This window comes from Lutra lutra, chromosome 7 (assembly GCF_902655055.1).
Source record: "Lutra lutra chromosome 7, mLutLut1.2, whole genome shotgun sequence".
In the NCBI taxonomy this organism is placed as follows: Eukaryota; Metazoa; Chordata; class Mammalia; order Carnivora; family Mustelidae; genus Lutra; species Lutra lutra.
Window position 1 is genome coordinate 51,972,136 of NC_062284.1, and position 20,285 is coordinate 51,992,420.

General features: G+C 37.4%; 1 long non-coding RNA gene and 1 pseudogene across 1 annotated transcript; both read right to left on the reverse strand.

The window, feature by feature from the left end:
- Positions 1-367: 367 nt before the first annotated feature.
- On the reverse strand, positions 368-1,381 carry LOC125103643 (uncharacterized). Its single transcript, XR_007128453.1, has 2 exons — positions 1,292-1,381; positions 368-445 (listed from the first exon to the last, which is right to left on the reverse strand). It is a non-coding gene; the product is annotated as an uncharacterized LOC125103643 (long non-coding RNA).
- A 7,503-nt stretch (positions 1,382-8,884) lies between these two features.
- LOC125104411 (olfactory receptor 4K14-like) lies at positions 8,885-9,861 on the reverse strand (annotated as a pseudogene).
- Between the last annotated feature and the right edge of the window lie 10,424 nt (positions 9,862-20,285).

Sequence of the window (20,285 nt, forward strand, 5' to 3'; positions counted from 1 at the left end):
TTCAACAATATAACCGAGTTTTCTTCTTCTTTCAAACTTTTCTTGATGAACCGCTAATTTCCACCCAGCACCTATAATGGTATCACTAGAATCTTACACTCCATTTACCTCACTATATCTAGGCTTATTTTCAGGAAAAGAAATTTTCTCTCTATCACATGACCCATGACTTCTGCTTCTGCCTAACATGGAGTAACACAGACTGGACTTACTCTCCCATCTGAGACAACTTAAAAATATGAAATAACCATTCTCAGAATCCTGGACTTCAGGCAGTGAAGGATACAGTAGTCCCTGGGACAGGAAACAAATAAATGGAGTCCTACAAGTGTCCAGGCTTGTCCAGTTTTTAAAATTTACTTATTTCTGGGTATTTATTTCGACACTTACTGATTTACAGTATTGGCAAGTGGTATGTGATTTTTAAATCTCAACTGTTGGAATTCTACCAAACTTTCAAAGAAGAAATAACCCTATTCTCCTGAAGCTGTTTCAAAAAATTGAAGCAGAAGGAAAAGTTCCAGACTCCTTCTATGAAGCCAGCATTACCCTGATCCCCAAACCAGGCAAAGACCCTACAAAAAAGGAGAATTTCAGACCATTATCACTGATGAATATGGATGCTAAGATTCTCAACAGGATCCTAGCAAACAGGATCCAACAGCACATTAAGATTATCCACCATGACCAGGTGGGATTCATTCCTGGGCTACAAGGATGGTTCAACATTCACAAATCAATGTGATAGAACAAATTAATAAGAAAAGAGAGAAGAACCACATGGTCCTCTCAATGGATGCAGAAAAAGCATTTGACAAAATCCAGCACCCATTCCTGATTAAAACGCTTCAAAGTATAGGGATAGAGGGAACATTCCTGAACTTCATCAAATCTATCTAGGAAAAACCCACAGCAAATATCATCCTCAATGGGAAAAACTTGCAGCCTTCCCCTTGAGATCAGGAACACGACAAGGATGCCCACTCTCACCACTCTTGTTCAACATAGTATTAGAAGTCCTAGCAACAGCAATCAGACAACAAAGAGAAGTAAAAGGTATCCAAATTGGCAATGAAGAAGTCAAACTCTCTCTCTTCGCAGATGACATGATTCTTTATATGGAAAACCCAAAAGACTCCACCCCCAAACTACTAGAACTCATACAGCAATTCAGTAACATGGCAGGATACAAAGTCAATGTACAGAAATCAGTGGCTTTCTTATACACTAACAATGAAAATACAGAAAGGGAAATTAGAGAATTGATTCCATTTACTATAGCACCAAGAACCATACTATCATTGAATACATGTTGGATCACATCCACATTGTATGGAATGTGGTAATTGACATGTAATCAGGACATGATTTTATATTGTTATTCTTCCCTTTATTGGAAAAACCTGTTTTATTTTTCTCTAAAAATAAATCACCTATTTGAGAAAAAAAAAAAAGTAGGCTGCAGCACACAGAAAAGAAACCCAGACAGAGTCGGATGAACTTCCTCAGTTGAGGAGATAAAGCTGAGAAACTGGTGTGCCCAAGGAAGCTAGCCTTCACACCACAGTCTCAAAGAGGAAAGACTTGCATACTCAGACAATTGCCATAGTCTCTAATTTTCAAAATACCTACATTTGAAGAATCTAGATTAAAATGGAAATAGACTGAATTTAACAAAGATAGACCTGGAAACTTCAGATTTAATCGCTCACTGAAAACAGATGTAATATCAAAATTATATAACACCAGCATTTTATTCCTAGAAAGTCTGATTCTAGATATGTTGACACAAAATGAATAAACCTTTTTGAACTTCAGAAAGTTTTATTGGAGCCCAAGTTAGGACTATTGCCTGGGATACAAAATCTTCACAAAAAGAGTGCCTAGGAGAACGAATGTTTTAATATGAAATTATACATGCTTTTTGTTACATAAGGAGTTAAAAATCTGCATGCCTGGGTGGCTCAGTCAGTTGAGGATCTGTCTCTTGATTTTGGCTCAGGTCATAATCTCAGGGTCATGAAATCTAGCCCCATGTTGGGCTCCATGCTCAGAGGCAAATTGATTTGAGATTCTTTCTCTCCATGTCTGCCCCACCCTTCCACCCTCCAAAGCTTGCATGCTCCCATGCATGCACTATACCCATGTTCTGTCTAAAAATAAGTAACTCTTAAAAAAGAAGTCTTATAAATCATCATGAGGAATGACACTCCAGAAAAGTATATACTTTTTCTTATGCTTTTCATATGTGCAAGGCTTTGGAGATATGGGATCAGAACGTAGGCAGATTTTTACTCTTACCTTTAGTTTGAAGTATTTATTTTAGTTTATCTGTTAATGAAACAGATGTACAAGGTATGCTGGGGCAGAAACTGAGTCTGTGCTCTCAGGTCTGGTTAAGCCATTCTGATCTTGGAAATGTTAAAGTATAGTTTACTTAGGAGCCCAGGAGCAGGCCCATGAACACTGAAAGTTGATTTCCTTTATTAAGTATTCAAACCTGTGGAGGAAGTGTTTCTTAAACCTAAGCGTAGAATCACAAAACTGTCCCTTCCTCCAGAGCAAGATCCTTTGGGCCCTTGGCTGAAGGAGGTAATACCAGGAAATCCAATGGTTGGACATACGTTTCTTTCCATGAAAGTGTCCCTAACCTTTTCTCCTTCAAACAGCATCTAAGACCAAGGAGGAAGAGAGAGAAATGAAAAAACTTATCTCCCCATGTATAGGAATGGAATTTTACTTCAAATAGGAATCCTTAAATTTAGGGACTCCTCTTTCAGAATTTAGCACTTATTTATTTATTTATTTATTAAGATTTTATTTATTTATTCGACAGAGAGTGAGATCAGAAGTAGGCAGAGAGGCAGGCAGAGAGAGAAGGGGGAAGCAGGCTCCCTGCTGAGCCGAGAGCCTGATGTGGGGCTCGATCCCAGGACCCTGAGATAATGACCGGAGCCTAAACAGAGGCTTAACCCGCTGAGCCAACCAGACATCCCCGAGAATCTAGGATTTAGAAATTACGTTAAAAGATTCTTTACAAAAAAAAAATTTGATTTAAAAGCTACTTAAATATCGATGTTAAAGAAAAACATTAGTATCTCAGAAAATTAAAAAAGGAAGCAGCTGATTTCAATGACTGCATGTAGAGAAGAAATGTTTAAGAGCCCTTCAACTTCATAGTAACTTCTCAGTAACCAACTTTTCTGTCTATAAACAACATAACTATGAGGTCATAGTTTTTAATATATCCTCATGATGTTTATCTGAGAATGCATCTTGGTCCGTTAAGAGAGATTAATCACATAAGCAAATCCTTCTAACCAAGCCTTAATAGCATATACTCCTGCAGATGGATAATGTCAACAATAATGCAGTGGTTCTCAGTCAGGATTGTGAATTGGAATTACCTGAAGCAGCTTAGTGTAAAAAGCACATTTCTGGGATTCATTCCTAGAATGCTAATTTAGCAAAGCAATGATAGATTCATATTCTTTGCATTCAGAGGCATCACAGGTGATTTTAATGTAGGCAGTCTTCAAGTTACACTTTGGAAAACACTATATTCTGTATTTTATTTACCTTATGTCAAAATAGGAAGGTGAACTTCATAAACACTACCGCAAAATTCAAAAAAGTTCCTCTATTTAAAACCTGTCGTGCAAGAGGAGCCTGGGTGGCTAAGCCAGTACCCCTTGCTGAGCTCCATGCAGAGCGTGAAACATACTTTAAAAAAAGGAAAAAAAATGGTGGAATTTAAGAAACAAAACAAGAGAGTAAACAGAGAAAGAGAGAGAGGGACAAACCAAGAAACACTTTAAGTGTAGAGAAGAGACAACTACCAGAGATGAGGTGGTTGATGGGGATTAAGGAGGGCACTTGTGATGAGCACCAGGTGTTGAAGGGAAGCACTGAATCATTATATTGTACACCTGGAAATATTACACTGTAAACTAACTGGAATTCTCTTCAGATTTTATTTATTTGAGGGGGTGAGAAAAGAGAGAGAAGGAGAGAATCACACAAGTAGGGGGCCAGGCAGAGGGAGAAGGAGCAGCAGTCCCTGCTGAGCTGGGGCTCCATGCAAGGACCCTGGGATCAAGCTGAAGGCAGATGATTAAGCCACTGAGCCATCCAGGTGCCCCAAGTAACCGGAATTTAAATAAAAACTTTAAAAAAAATACAATCTATAGTTCCCTGTGCACTGAACAATGACAAAGACCCTACAAAAGCCCAAGTTTGGGGAAAACTGGTGACTCTGCCCACTCAAGTTTCACTAACAATTCAAGCAGGCATCTCCTCCCCTCCAGACAACTAAAATCCAGGGATTTCTGCATCTAAAGTGAGGGTGCAAGAGTCCACACTATCTTCATGGATCTGGTCAAAGCAAGATGAAGAGCTGGGCAGAGATTGCAGATAAGAGCCACTTGATTTAAATTTAAAAAAATTAGCCACTGGATAGATCTACAAAATCATGAACACTTGTGGGATCTAGTACCTATCAGCATTTACTAGAGGACTGGTTCTGTGCTAAGCATCCTACGTGTGTGTAGTAATAAGACAAAACACAAAATCCTTGGAAATCAGAGAAAAATTGAGTTAATAAGGGAAGTGTTTCCTAACCATGAGGACTGGAAAAAATGTCCCTCTCCTGTACTCAAATACCATGTTTATCACTATCATAGACCTCACATGACAGCATATTTTGTGACCATTTCCTTGTTTTTATTCCACTACACTGAGAATGTGTGATCTAATCTGAAATATAGTAGGTCAATGAAATTAACTGAACAAATGCATAGTTATTAGACATATCTTGATAAAAAATGGTTATCTCTATAATCTACAAAGTCAATAATCATTATTACACCAATAAAAACCAAGGAAATTAATCCTAAAGGCAGATAGATTTCCTTTTAACTTCTCTCTATACTTTTTTTCCCCCCCATGTTACCGCACAACGGAAGCACTGCAGAATCTGAAATGGCTATGGCGGGATTCTCCTCCCTAAAGAATGCAGTCTCAATTGAAATGGAAAACACTAAAAACTAGCCCATTCTCTGAGTCTTGTTCTCAGGAACTCTCTGGAAGCCCTCCATTTTGGCATTTTAATTAGGATGACCTGTAAAACAGCACTCATCACCCCCTCCCTGAAACAACCACAACTTCTTTTCCCAGTCAGTTTTGGGACCAGACTGACCACAACTGCTGACTGACCCACACAACTCTGAAATCACTGCCCCATCCCCGACAGATATGCCCAAGGTCGGGACAAAGTTCCTGAATCCAAAGTTCTCATTCCCTATTTGCATATGCTGTGACATCACCACAATACAGGCCCCAGCTACAGGGCCCGAGGAAGGAGAGCTATACCAGAAGACTATCCTGAGAACACTCAAGATGGGCCATTATGTGGGGACCATCAAGAAGGAGCCTTGCAGGAACATCAAACAAAGAGGGGCACTGCAGGAGGACAATACCTGGGGCATGATCTTCCACAAGGTGACCCGGCCAGAATGAAGACGCCATCTGGATCTTCAACACGACCTGGCGCCGCCTCCACCCCAGCGTGCTCACGGCTCACCTACCTGATGGAGATCCAGTGTCCCCGACAAGTGGCCGGTGACATCTATGGAGTCCGCAACGGGAAGCAGGCCATGCCTCGCAGGAGTCTCTGCTGGCAAGCACACCCACGTTTGTCAGGAAGGCCTCCCTGCCCTTCAAGGAGCTAATAAGGCACACCTGAGGTCTCACACAGGCAGCCAGGCCTGGCCCCGGTATGTGCTCCACCAGGGGCCGACCCTGCCCGGAGGCCTTCTGGACAACACCAGCCGCCTCAGCCCGGTGGAGCAGGAGACACGCAAGCATGAAGGCCCAAAAGAAGGCACGCCAGCACCGCACCACCTCCCGAACGCTTTATTGGCGGCCCTCCCGGCAGCCCCCGCGGCCCTGGCCCCAGACTCCCTGCTGCGCCCGCACCTGGCTAACATCAGGCTCCACCACAGCCTGGAGCCCTTGCGTGTTCTTGCGGTGCAGCCTGGGTGATGCTCTGGCAGACAGGTTTCTAGGACCGACTGCCTGCCTTAGCACAACATTGACACCTGATGCTGTTTCTTTTGATGTTTATTTCAAGATTTCAGAGGCAACAGAAATGCCCTCCCAGCTGGGCCTTATTTGGCAGGAGGGAGGGGTCGGGGGTTGGGATAAGCAACACTTCTTTCCCCTTTGTTCAGAGGGAAACTCAAATGTCCCCGCAAAACTTTTAAATAAAGGCATTAAGAGGAAAACATGAAATAGACTCCCATAGACATGACGTTCATTTATAACGGGATTTAACCTCTAAAGACACAATATGTTTTCTTCCTTTTTTATTTCAATGTATTCTAGCATGTTTATAAATAAAACTTTTCACTTTCAGATTTTAACCCTGCTTTTGCTCTCTTCAACAATATAAGAATAAGGTATCATTGTCCTAAAAGCCATGTTGATATCCACTCTTTTTTTTTTTTTAAATTTTATTTATTTATTTGAGAGAGAGAGAGAGCATGAGAGGAAAGAAGGTGGAAGGGAGAAGCAGACACTCCACAGAGCTAGGAGCCTAATGTCGGATTTGATCCTGGGATTCCGGGATCATGACCTGAGCCGAGGGCAGTGGCTTAACCAACTGAGCCACCCAGTGCCCTCCACTCTTTTTTTAATTGAAGTATGATTGACATACAATATTTTATTTGTTTTAAGTATGTATTAGATTGTTTCAATATTTTTATACTTTATGAAATGATCCCCTAGGAAGTCTAGTTACTATCAGCTTGCAAAGTCATTACTATATTCTTGACTATATTCCCTATCCTGTACATCACATCCCTGAGACTTTTTTATTTTATAACTGGAAGTTTGTGTCTCTTAATACCCTTCACCTACTTTGCCCATCTCCACCCTCCTCACATTAGACAACCACCAGTTTTTTCTCTGTATCTGTAAGACTTTTTCTCTTTAGTTTGTTTCTTTTGTTTTTTTAGACTCCACATATAAGTAAAATCATACAGTATTTGTCTTTCTCTGTCTGACTTATTTCACTTACCATAATACCCTCTAGGTCCAGTCATTTTGTCTAAAGAGTAACAGTTCATTCTTTTTTAATGGCTGAATAATATCTATATCTATATCTATATATCTATATCTAGTTAGAAAAGTTGGAAAGAACTCAAATACATGGAGGCTAAAGAGCATCCTACTAAAGAATGAATGAGTCAACCAGGAAATTAGAGAAGAATTTAAAAAATTCATGGAAACAAATGAAAATGAAACCACAACTGTCCAAAATCTTTGGGATGCAGCAAAGACGTACACACACACACACACACACACACACACACACACACCATTTCTTTATCCACTCACCTCCCCTTGGACACAGGTTAGTTCCATATATTGGCTATTGTAAATAATGCAGTAGTGAAAATAGAGTGGAGCTTTTAAGTTCTTTAATTGTTCACATACACGGGTGTAATTTGTCATAAAATTTGACAAGTCCAAAGTCTGTAAAATCAAAACACAGTAGTATTGTAATAGCAAGCAAGAGGACTCTTGAGAAATTTATCCCAAGGCAGTTTTAAATCTGTATTCTTTTAGTGTTTATGAAAATGTGTGAGGTTACAGTCATATAAGAAGCCATAAGAACCCAGGAGCATACCTCTTATTGAAAACATTGTCCAAAATTATTGGAAGTTTCATTCGGTTACTCAAGTAAACCAGTCATTGCTCAATTATCTCCTTTTGTTTTACGTTTCAGAATCAACATACAAGAAAATGGATTGAATTCTTCGATGATTAGTTTAGTTAATACAAAAGTTAACCCTTGCTTATGATTGTCCTTTTAGGATGCAAAGACATTTAAAAACTTAGAATAAGATTTGACTCTGTGGTACTCAAACACAATTCTTAATAGATCCACAAGGGACAGAATCAATTCAGTAAGATACAGTGTAGATGTGGTGTTTTTTAAAGTCTGTGGGTAAAACCTGATTAATTTCCTAATTCATATTAAGTAGCAACCAATAGCTTAATTTACACCATGAAATACTGAGCCATAAAATACAGGTTTTTCTCATGTGGAAAGTAACTTCTATAATTGAATTTCACTGGCATACATTAACTTTTTCAATAAAAAGATTAAGTATAATACCTAGTCTCAAGAAAAATGTGTTTTTTTTTAAATCAATAGGATTTCATGTCTTTTTCCTCCTCACAGACTTTGAAAACCAGAGAAAGATTCATAGGGCATTTTATTCTCAGACTAACTTCCTTCTGCTGAGTATAATATCGTAAATGCCCATGAAGTGACAGCTCTTCCTATACTGAACTATGATTAGGAAATTAAAATGCAATTTGTATACATACTTTAGGCAAAATAAACTAGTAAGAGAAATTCAGTTTAACAAAGAGAGAAAGAAAATTGCCAAGTCCATTCCAAAGTGAATGTGTGGATTGAATGTGTATGTACATGTATGTCTGTTTACATAAAGTTATATATATTATATAGTGACTACTATACCATTATACTAATATGATATTGCAATGTCATTATATTATATTGATAAATTACACATAAAATACGATAAAATAATAATTATAATGTAATATATATCTTACATTATAAGGTAGCAATACTATAGTTCTATGATAAAATTTTATTTAAAGTATAAATTTATGTAGAATAAAACTACATACATGATTTTTGTTGTAATCCACAACTATTTCTCTGTAATATAACAAAATACAAATTATATCAATAAAACATCAGAATGAAATCTTTATGCAGATTCCTATTAAAGAAAGGATATCCCCTGAATGAGTAAGAACACATAGGTCCAAGGAAAGCTGGAATTCAGTGAGAAGTCATGTGTTGGTTACCCAGTTTCTTCATAGCGGTTTTCATCTCTTTATTTCTCATTGTGTAGATAAGGGGGGTGGTTCAAGAGTAAAGTAAAAATGGTATAAAACACAGACAGGAGCTTGTCCACAGAGAACTGACTGAAAGGCCACATGTAAATGAAAATGCATAGCCCAAAGAAGAGTGTGACTACCATGATTGTGCAAAGCAAGTAGAGAGTGCTTTGTATACACCACCAGCAGCACGCTCTTAGGCAGTGATGAGGATAACAGTGTAAGAGACCAAGAGGAACACAAAACAGTTCATGGACAGCAACCCACTGTCTGATATCATATGTATACCTAAGACATAGTTGTCTATGCAGGCAAGCTTGATCACGAGAGGAAGGTCACGAAGAAGCTGTCCACCTCATTGGGGCCACGGTAAGGTAAATTCACAGTAAAGGCTACTTGACTGATGGACTGCACAAATCCAATGACCCATGAAACCAACACCAGCCTCATGCAAGTCTGCCGGCTCATCATGGTCATGTAATGCAAAGGTTTACATATCTGTCATAGGCCATGGAAATCAGAAGTACTATGTCAGCCCCACTGACAAAGTGCAAGAAGAAGAATTGAGCCATACATCCTCCAAAGGAGATGAGCTTTCGATCACTAAGAAAGTCCTTGATCATCTTGTGGGTGGCAAATGAGGCTAGCCATATATCTAAGAAAGATAGATTTCCCAGCAGGAAGTACATAGGAGAGGAGTGCAAGTGGGAGTCAGAAATTACAGTGACACAAAGATCAGGTTATCCAGCACAGTGACCACATAGATCCCAGAGAAAAATATAAAGAAAAAATGCTGGAGGTGTTGTGAAGTGCAGAGTCCATAAAACACAAATTCTGACACAAGGAATAACTCTGCAGCTCCATTATCTCAAGTTCCAGATTGTGTCCTGAATCTATATAAAGAAAAGAGGTGGACATGAAAGGGCCTGTCAAGTGGCAGGCACATGAAAGTGATCACCTAAATCTCATCTGAATATAATTTTAATTTGTAAGCCATATATAAAATACAATACAAAAACAATTAAAGCCAAGCCCAACAACAGTTTGCTTGTCTCCCATGTTAAGGCTGCTTAAAATCTTGCTTTTTAAAATTTTTTACTACCCACTTTATTAAGATAAAATGTACCTACCTACCAAAATTCACCCATTTTAATTGTAAAACATAATGATTTTTAAACAAATTTATGGAGTTATGCAGCCCGTCTCCACAATGCTTGCTTTGAAATCTTCACACTCTAGTCTCCTTCACGGACTTCTGATAATAGTGGGAACTATCTCCTCCTTCCATATTCATTTGTTCATTCACAAGCTCACTCATTCAGACCATGTCTATGAAACACTGACAGTTTTCCATTCTCACTTAATTCAGTTAATAAAGCCATCAATACGAAAGGAAATAAATCAATTAACCTAAGGCTCTTACAGTTCCCCTGATTCCACATTTTTATTACTGCTCTTGTCATCTCTATTGATCAGTTAGGTTTGGGATTAAAAAGCCAATGATCTAATTCATTTGTAGACTTCTTGTGTATAAACTACTTATGAAAATATTTTAGAATGGCTTCAATGAAAGAAATATTTTCCAAAACCTCTCAACATGAGCCAGAGCATAAAACCTATCCAATAATTTCGGGGAGGGGCTAGCTTTCACAGTATACATGAGTACTAATAAGTTCAGCATTTGAGTATGAATGTAGTTCTGAACTTGCAGAAGAACGGGGATGGGATGGATAGGTTTCATTATTAGTTTATCATGAGTGATTAGGTGGTACCCCAGTTTTCTCACTAAGAGTAAGATATTGTATAAACGTTTTTATAAAGACATTGAACAGAATTCTTCATGAGTAATTTCACAAATGATGCAGAACTGTCCTTTGTATGAACTTTTATTATGTTGGCCCTTCATTAAAATGAAGAAAAAACATGGAGTAATAGTTTGGGAAGGCTTCTTATGGGAGCTAAAGTTACATGTTCCAGATCTGAAATATTCTAATGATGTGAACATGATACTGTGATAGAATAAAAAATCTAAAGGAATTCATGTTTATTATACCTGTTTTAGTGAACTTGAATAGCACCAGTCTCAACCAGGTTTTTGTAAGGATAACAGAGACTCAGATTCTTTTGTTCCTCTTAAACTTTTATAAATGGATTATATTAAAAGATTTAATTGCAAGACTTCTTAGGAATAGGTGCTATCCTTCTTTAGAATGGGATTATATAGCTGAAGTTAAACAGTGCTGTGTACACAATGGGTATAATCATAATTCAGGATGTCTTCACAAGTTTTGTTAGATGACACTGACACTAGCTAGCATACATTATTACAGACCATAATGGCTGTTCTTTATTGGTATACTTTTCCTCTATGGCCACAAAAGTTTTCACATGTAAACCTAAAACATAATTGGGTTTCATTTAGTGTGTTTTAGAAATTAAATGAGTGGAAACTCAAAACAATCAAACGGAAAACTCAGGAAACAAAAAACAAAGAAATCTTTTTACTTGCTATTGAATTAAAGATGCTCTAAAATTAGATATTCATGATAGTTGCACAATTCTGTAAATGTACTATAACTCATTTTATTATACAGTGGTAATGAGTAATGTTGTGGTATGTAAATTATGTCAATCAAGCTCTTGTAAAAATGGATGTCTAAAGAAGTGGGACTAAATGAACTTAAATAGGGCTCTGATTTCAGAAAACACTTCATGATTTACAAAGGCATTTTAGAGGTTTTTAAAATATTAAATTTATAATCAGAAACAAATGAGATTGATTTTGTATACCTGTAAATGCTACTTAGGAAACAAATATAACAATGACAAAATTTGATTTTACCTGACAAGTTAATGTTATTTCCTCCAATGATTTTAATGTAAAAAGTAATGGAATGAATTGGTCTCTGGTTGACTTGTATGTTCAAACACACATTCACTAAATGTCTATCAAAGGCGGTTTACTAACCTGGAGTTAGATGCTCACTGCTGGTGCTGCCAGTCCCTCAACTTATATTTCAAATCAACACCTGAACAGAACTTATTTTTTATTAATTTTTGAATTTTTTATAAACATATAATGTATTTTTATCCCCAGGGGTACAGGTCTGTGAATCACCAGGTTTACACACTTCACAGCACTCACCATAGCACATACCCTCCCCAATGTCCATAATCCTACCCTCTCTCCCTGAACAGAACTTTTGAAAACGTATGTGTTTTTTTATTTTGTAGAGGATTTAAAAAGTTCTTTCTCCTCCTCCTCCTGGAAAACAGTTCCAGAAAATCATCACTTTAAGAAGTTAGAGGACTTCAGATATGAGTCTTCTTTGGACTTTAGATAGAAATATCTATATTCTCACTCCTGACAAATTAAGAATCCCTTAAAGATGGGACATTGATAGCCAATTACCATAATGGAGCTTGAGGAATATGTTCAAGTGGAAATTTTTGCTAATAAGTCACGTTCATTTCCCTGAGTGACAAAGTTAGAAAGATTTTAAAGATGTCAGATTCTATGAACACAGGTACAATTATTTTAATAATTTAAGCAGGATAATATGTATCTTTATCTAGTTAATACACTATAAAATGTACTTTTCCTTTAGACAATAGGTTAACAAGTTACATTTTAAAATATACTGAAAATCTGACAACCTTGCACATTATTCTATGTAACTTTGATCAAGCACAATACTTTGGGACATCACATTGGTATGTGCTAAAATATTTGCTTTCTTCAGATTCATATAGTTATGAATAATGAAATCTCCTGGTGTCCAGGCTACTTTGCACATTATTTATAATTGCTATCCACTTACCTCCCCAAATCATTTTCAAGTTAATTCAGGCCCTTCTGCTAAAGGCTGCATGCTGATTACAAATATCTTGAATGTTCTGATGAATGATAATCACATTTACAACTATTGACATGACATCAATTCCATGTTAGGTATGTAAGCACAATTACATTTATAAGATATTTCACTGCCAATTCAGTATCTGGGTATAGTATAAAGTATCATTTTCTATCTTGGCTTTAGGTAGTTTATTTCACTTAAAAGGAATCACAAAACTTTTCTAAGTTGTTTCTCTACTTAAAGTACACAAACCATAAATGATAAAGAAAAATTGTAGAAGTAAACTTTGTGTATCAATGTTATTTGTTTTTGATATATAGTCATTATTTAGGTACAAATAAACTATGTCAAGTCAAGAATAATGGACAGCTAAAACAAGAGAATATTTGCATAGAAGTAGGGAAATATTGCCTAAACATGATGACTAATTTTATGTGTCAATTTAGGAGAGTGTTTTTGGATGAAATTAAAGTTGAAACAGGTGAACTCTGAGTAAAACATATTTTCCTTCATAAGATAGGTGGGCCTTATCCAATCAGCTGAAGTCCTGAATAGAACAAAAAGACTCATCTTCCCAAGCAAAAAAGAACTCTCCTACATGGTCTTTGATTTCATCTGTACCATCAGCTCTCCTGGGACTCAGGCCTTCCAGGCAAACAGCAGAGTTCAGACTTGCAGGGCTCTGAAAAACACATGAGCCATTTCTTGTAATAAATCTCTCCCTTTCTTCCTATGTCTCTGTCTCTCTCTGTCCCTTTCCTCTTCTCTTTCCTGAAAACCCTGACAGATACCATAACTATCAAGCCAGTAATAGAAAAATTCAGAAAGTAAAATAACAATACACAAAAATATGTAAATATTTTAAAAAACTTGTATTTTAGGAAGCACCACAAAAAGAACAGTGTAAATCCAACCACAAATTTGTAAACTTGATTTCCAATCTTGAGACCCACAAAGTCACTACTTAGAGTTGTGTAGACTTTAAGTGTTCAAGGCCTACTAGAAAAAGGGCCCATCAGGGCTGACATCCAGCCTATGCCCCAACCATCCAAAAAACAATATATCCTAAACAGGCAGGGGCTTTCCCCTTGGACGCACTTCTTTTCTAATTTATACAAAGTTCCAGTGTGGCTATTTTAGCCCTAATGACAAAGCCCTAATATACTTTACACAGAAAAAGTATTTATAAATCAGTAAGTGAAGGAAACCTGAAGAGAAAGAAGAGGAAAGAATTTAGGAAAATAATTTTTTAAAAGGAAAAGGATTAATAGGCCAATAAACATTAGAAAGTTATTCTCAATAAATAAAACTTAACAAGGCATACTTTTATCCATATGTTAGTTTTGGAATAAATACATCAAACTCATGGTCAGGTCTAATGAAAATGGATAATTTCACAATAAAAGTAACAATACAAATTTAAATAACACCTGACATCTCTTGAGGACTTCCTCTATGCCATTGCTATGTCGGGTTGATTCTTTCAATTAATCTTCACAGCAATCTAATGAGAGAAACACCATCATTACTGATTTATAAATGAGGGTGCTGAGGCTAATGTATCTGGACACACACTGCCAATAGCAGAGTTGATGTTCTAACCAGGTGCATGGGCTCTAGAATCTATATTCTTAAGCTGTGTAAGGCCAACTCCTTACACTGTGTAAGGCTCTAGAATCTATATTCTTAAGCTGTGTAAGGCCAACTTAAGAGGAATGTGAGAGACTATGGACTCTGAAAAACAATCTGAAGGGTTTGAAGAGGTCGGCGGGTGGGAGGTTGGGGAAACCAGGTGGTGGGTATTAGAGAGGGCACAGATTGCATGGAGCACTGGGTGTGGTACAAAAACAATGAATACTGTTATGTTGAAAATAAATTTAAAAAAATAAATATAAAAAAAAAAGAGGAATGTAAGTCAGTACAACTTTTCGACAGACACTTGGGAAATATAAATTGAGCTCCCTGAAAAATGCCAGTAGACCTCTACCTAGTATTTCTGTGATAAAGATTTCTACTATAGAGTTGGATTAATATATGAAAAATATAATCATTTCATTTTGCCCAAATACATAAAATGAATTAATGATCAATATGATAGAATATAATAACAAAAATAATGTTTTCAACACACATTTCAATATATTAAGAAAAGTTCATGGTGTTTTGTTTTTAAAAAAAGGACACCACGCTATATATGTAGTCCACATTCTCCAAAGCACTGATGAATGAAATTGACCATTGTCTCCCTTTCTGTGAGAAATGCACAGAAAATGCAGATACATAAACAAAAACAAGATGGTAATTTACAATAAGGCTATGGAAAAAAGCAGGATAAGAGATAGTGGGAATGCCAGAGTTTTCTTTTTAAATAGGATGTTAAGAATAGGTTTCATTGAGAGGGTGACTTTTGACCAAAGACTTAAAGGAGGACCTGGGAGTATCTATGTGTACATCTGGGAAAAGCAAAACACAGAGAGAACAGCCAGTGCAGAGAATTCAGGTGGCTGCTGCCTGAGGTTGTTAAACAACTCCTGGGACTCAAGTGGAATAAGATGGAGAGTGGTTGGGATGATAAGCAATTGTGGGTAGGGCATAAGTCCTATAGGGCCCTGTAAGACATTACCAGCACATGGCTTTCTCTTCTGAGTGAAGTGGTGAGTGTGAGTTTTGAGTAGAGGACAGGCATTAGAACAGCTCTAACTGCTCCTGTTGGAAAGCACCAGGATGAAAGCTAGGAGGCCAGATAAGGAGCAAGTTCACTAATTCAGACCAGCTCTGATGACGGCTCATTCCACAAATGTACACCATAAGACAGAAGCAGTCAGACTCCGGATACATTTTGAAATTAGAGCTAACAGGACTACCTATAATTATATTATAGGTTGCAATTATAATAGAGAAGTCAAGCATGATTCCAAGTATTGTAGCCTAAGAAACTCCAAGGATAAAGTTGCCATTATATAAGATCATAAATACCATATTTGTAAACAGATTGGGAGGAAAACTGAAAGGGTAAATTTGAATATATTTTATATACATATATAAAACATATATACACACTATAAATGCTAATATATGTATGTGTATACTTTGTATGCTACTTTCTATGGTGCCCCACAGATCTCTAAATTCCAGTTCTTTGCTTTGGATTCAGTTTTTCTTTCTGTTCCTCAGATTGGAGAAACTCAATAAACTTTCCTCAAGTTCACTGGTATTTCTTCTGACAACCAAAACTGTAGTCAAGCCCCCCTAGAGAATGTTTCATTTCTGTTATTGTACTTTTTTTTCTCATAATTTATGCTTTTTATTTTTTCCATCTCTTTATTGATGATATTCCCTATTATTCTTCTGCTTCAATAGCCTTCACACATACAATGTAGGTATGATTTTGGGCTACAATCAAGCCTATCATCTTATGGCTGATCTTATTTTCCAAAGATGTTTAAAATCAAAATCTTCTATTCTACATATTTTTCTGCACTGTGACCATGTCTCCCCCTGTCAGGATTTACAGTACAGATGCCAGACAAATGAGTGAAGAAGCCATCCTGTAAATGAGTTTTCCAAGTCCAAGGTGAGCTCAACTCTAAAATAAGCTGACCCTTTGTGGCTCAGACATGAACTGCTCAGCTGAGTCCTTCCCCAATCATAGACCAAAACTGCAAGGAGAATGAAATGTCTACTGAACCAGGACATTTTGGGAAACTGTCTGATACACATCAAACTGGAACACTCACCTCCAGTCCTTCTCCTAGAGTCCCATGTGGTTATCTCAAATAGGCTTCCCTTATTTAAAGTTTCTACATTTCCTTCTACTCTACTCTTTTTATATTAACTATCCCAGAGAACCATTCTTAATATGACTCTTTGACAACTTTTACTGTTGTTCCTATCATGAAGTTCCTTCTCAAAAATCTTTAGGATCGATCTCCTTGCCTTCAACTCTCTATTCCAGCCTATATAAAAAAAATAGTATTCTTATGCCAAATCTGCCACTGCTTTCAGTCACTGAAGAACACCAACACTTATTCATGCGTTTGCTACTGCTGCTTTCCATAAACTCACTTTCGCTAACTCAACTGTTTCATGAGGGTTCCTCATTCTCCATGTAGGTGCATGTTCTGGTGATCTGACCTCTGTGGGTTACCTGCTCATATTCCTGCTCACATCAGAAATGGGATCCCACATTCCTTTATTTATTAAAAAGATAAAAATAAAAAAACTAAGACATCCGTTAAATTGTAGTATCAGTTTGCATGTCTTTATCTAGAAATACCTAAATAATTACACTTGAAAAATCAGGGAGCACAGCTTATCCATTGCACCTCATTACTGAACATGATAACTAGTATAACCCAGGAGCTCATTAAATGTTACTTGAAATGACAGTTACTATGATGGAATCTCTGCTACTGGCACTAAGAGAAGATAATGCTAAATTTACTATTAAAAAGGAATTCTATATATGTGCAGAAGAAATAACTTTCATAACCATGCCTGTCTGAATAATATGTTAAGTTGTACGGGTAGCAAAAAAAAAATAATAAAGAAGGTTAAGACATCTGATATTATTATATAAATTGGGAATCTGCATTTCTATTGGGAATCTTGCAACTATATTAGCTACCAAAGTACAATTTTTGCTATAACACCTCTATTCCATTTCCTTTTTTCTTTGTCATTCTAATCTCATGCCGCTATTGTACTCTGAAATGTACTGATCATTTCACTGTCACACCATTTGAAAATGAAGATATAATGGATTCCTTTTAAATCTTTTAGATATTCATCTAATGATTTACTAACTCATCAATGGATTAAGATGTATCTGCCCTGAGACTGTGCAATGATCTAGCGAGAATAAGACAAATGAGACACCACTGCAAGCCTCAAGAAGTACTTTGCTAGGAGCATTGACAAAAAAAAAATAAATAAACAAATGAATGCAATAAAAACTTGAACTTGGAATGACACTAGCACATAGCAGGGTCAATGGGTAAATAATACAGAGGACTCAGGTTTAAACAAAAACATCACTGAGGACATATAACACCTCAAAACTATTTTTTTACTACTTTGTATGAAATTTAACATTAACTATAGAGTATATTAGTGTTAGATTGGTGGGGAATTGAGAGGGTTAAAATTCTTATACAGAGGAACTTTCGTTGTGTGACTGATAACACATCACTCAATAATAGAGAACACATCAATCAATTAAATAATAGTATTTAATTAATTTTCTCTCATTAACACTATATGGTTCCAATACTTCTTTTATGGATTTGCATTCATTTGTCACATAATGAGAAAATTTATTTTATTTATTCATTTATTCAACATTTAATTCCTACTATGTGACAAATTTTTCTAGGCATTATGATTGAGTGGTGTTTTAGTTTTGGATGATTTCAAACAGTCTCAAGACAGGTTATTTTTGCTCTACCATATTGCATATCTGTGCCAAGTTTCCCTGAAAGTTCATATTCAAGAGAGTAAAGCAAAAATTTTTACTAATTAAAATGAACCTCAAAACCCAAGGGAAAATAGCAAGTGGGCTGCCTTAGTGATCTGTGATCTTTGAAAATTGCTTAACCTCTCTGTGTCTCATCTTCGGTGTGCCAGATGCTTAGTCTAGGCTTTGGGGACACAGGCAAGGTCCCCACCCTGACCATGATCACTGAGGAAGCTGCTTGAGGGTACTTCCTGTCAGAGTTGAGAGCACAGAGAGGGGCTGAAAGGATGGCCATGGGAGACGGAGCTCTTAGAGGAGGTAACAGCTCACTGCAGCTGCTGGGGGAGGATGGCCAGAGAGGCATTCTCCCCCAAATTAGTGGAGACAGGTAACAGTGCAGGCATCTAGCCTACTGTTCCCCTCTGTTTTGGGCCTCTTCCACATGCAACCACTGGCCTCTCCCCTCTAGGCATAGCCAGGAGCCTTTCCAGGAAGGGCTGCTCCAGAAGGCTATCTGGATCCCCAAAGATCCCCAAAGAGACAATTTACACTCTCTGCAGGGGCTGGCCGGTGACTGAAATGGCACTAGTACCTGAGTGGGACCTGTGAGGCAGGAAACAATGGAGGTGTGTTGAGCCTCAGAGACAGGTCCGTCTGCACTGGCCACACTTTGCACCATTGGCCCTCACAGGGACAGGTGCCACTTTCTAAGCACCCATGTGTGGGGGAGACAAATGGCTTGGCATTTGTGTATGTATGTATTTAATTTCACTTAATAATGCCAAATTCCTCTGCAACCTGGTTTACCCTCTCACTAATACTGCACAAGGAGCCCTATATTGCCATGTTCTTGTCACCAATTTGCATCATCCAAAATTCTGATTTTCTATTAATTTCATGGTGTAAATGTGTATTGTACATTTAATTTTTTCTCATAGGAGAAGTTAGTTTTGTGTTTGTATTAGTTTTCTAGGACTACCATAATAAATTACCACAGACATTATGGTTTAAAATGACAAATATATTCTTTCACATTTCTGTAGGCAGAAGTGTAAAATCAACATTAATGCAATATGATCTCATTAAGATCCTTACCCTAATTACATCTGACAATACCCTATTTCCAAGATCACATTCTTAATTTCCAAGTAGACATGAGTTTGAGGGGACACTATTCTATATACACAAAGTGAGGCCAGACACTTGGTTCCTAGACTACTGAGAAATCATAGCAGAGTTATCATTTTACTAATTGCATTGTTAACTTTATCCACATTGTTTTGTTCCTTAATTATGGTTTATGCACCTCTTAATCTCATGCATGATTAACCATTAACTTTGCCTTTTTTATCCCTCTTCTCTATTTACTCACTGATTATAGAAACATAATGAGGACTAGTCAGTAACATTTGTCTTGACATATCTGATCATACCAGATCTCGAGTAGTGCCTCATTGTTCAGAAGAATGCTTACCTCCATATTGCTTCAAGCACCCTCTCTCCACCACCTTCCCATCCCTTACAAGTTTTCAAAAAACCCATTACCCTCCTTTCATGTTATAAGCTGTCTCTAGGCTCAACTGGGCATGTTGGCTTTGGAAATCCCCTCCCTTCTCAATGGACTGCCCTTCTGATAATAAAGCTGTCTTTCCTTCAAAATTGGGATCGCAGACATTGGCTGACTGTGCCTTGGGTGCACAGACAAGTTTGAGATCCTGAACAAATTTGGTGAGCCAGCCAGGAGGTTTGTGTCTGAGGCAGGCAAGTCTTGGCCACAAGGGTGACTTCATGGGAATTTTCCACAGGATCTTGGATCACCATTGAATCCAAGGGAATTCCCCTGGCTGCCCTCTAGACCTGCACTGACCTCTTCTCAAGGCCAAGTTTTAAGTGAAGGAATGACACTTTCCATGAGCTCTGGGAGAACTTCTGTTGTTGAAGGGTGAGTTTTAGAGCACACAATCAGCAACTGTATTTCCTCTCTTAGGAATCTTTCCTAAGAAGACCTTTAAAGAAGGGCCCTCACA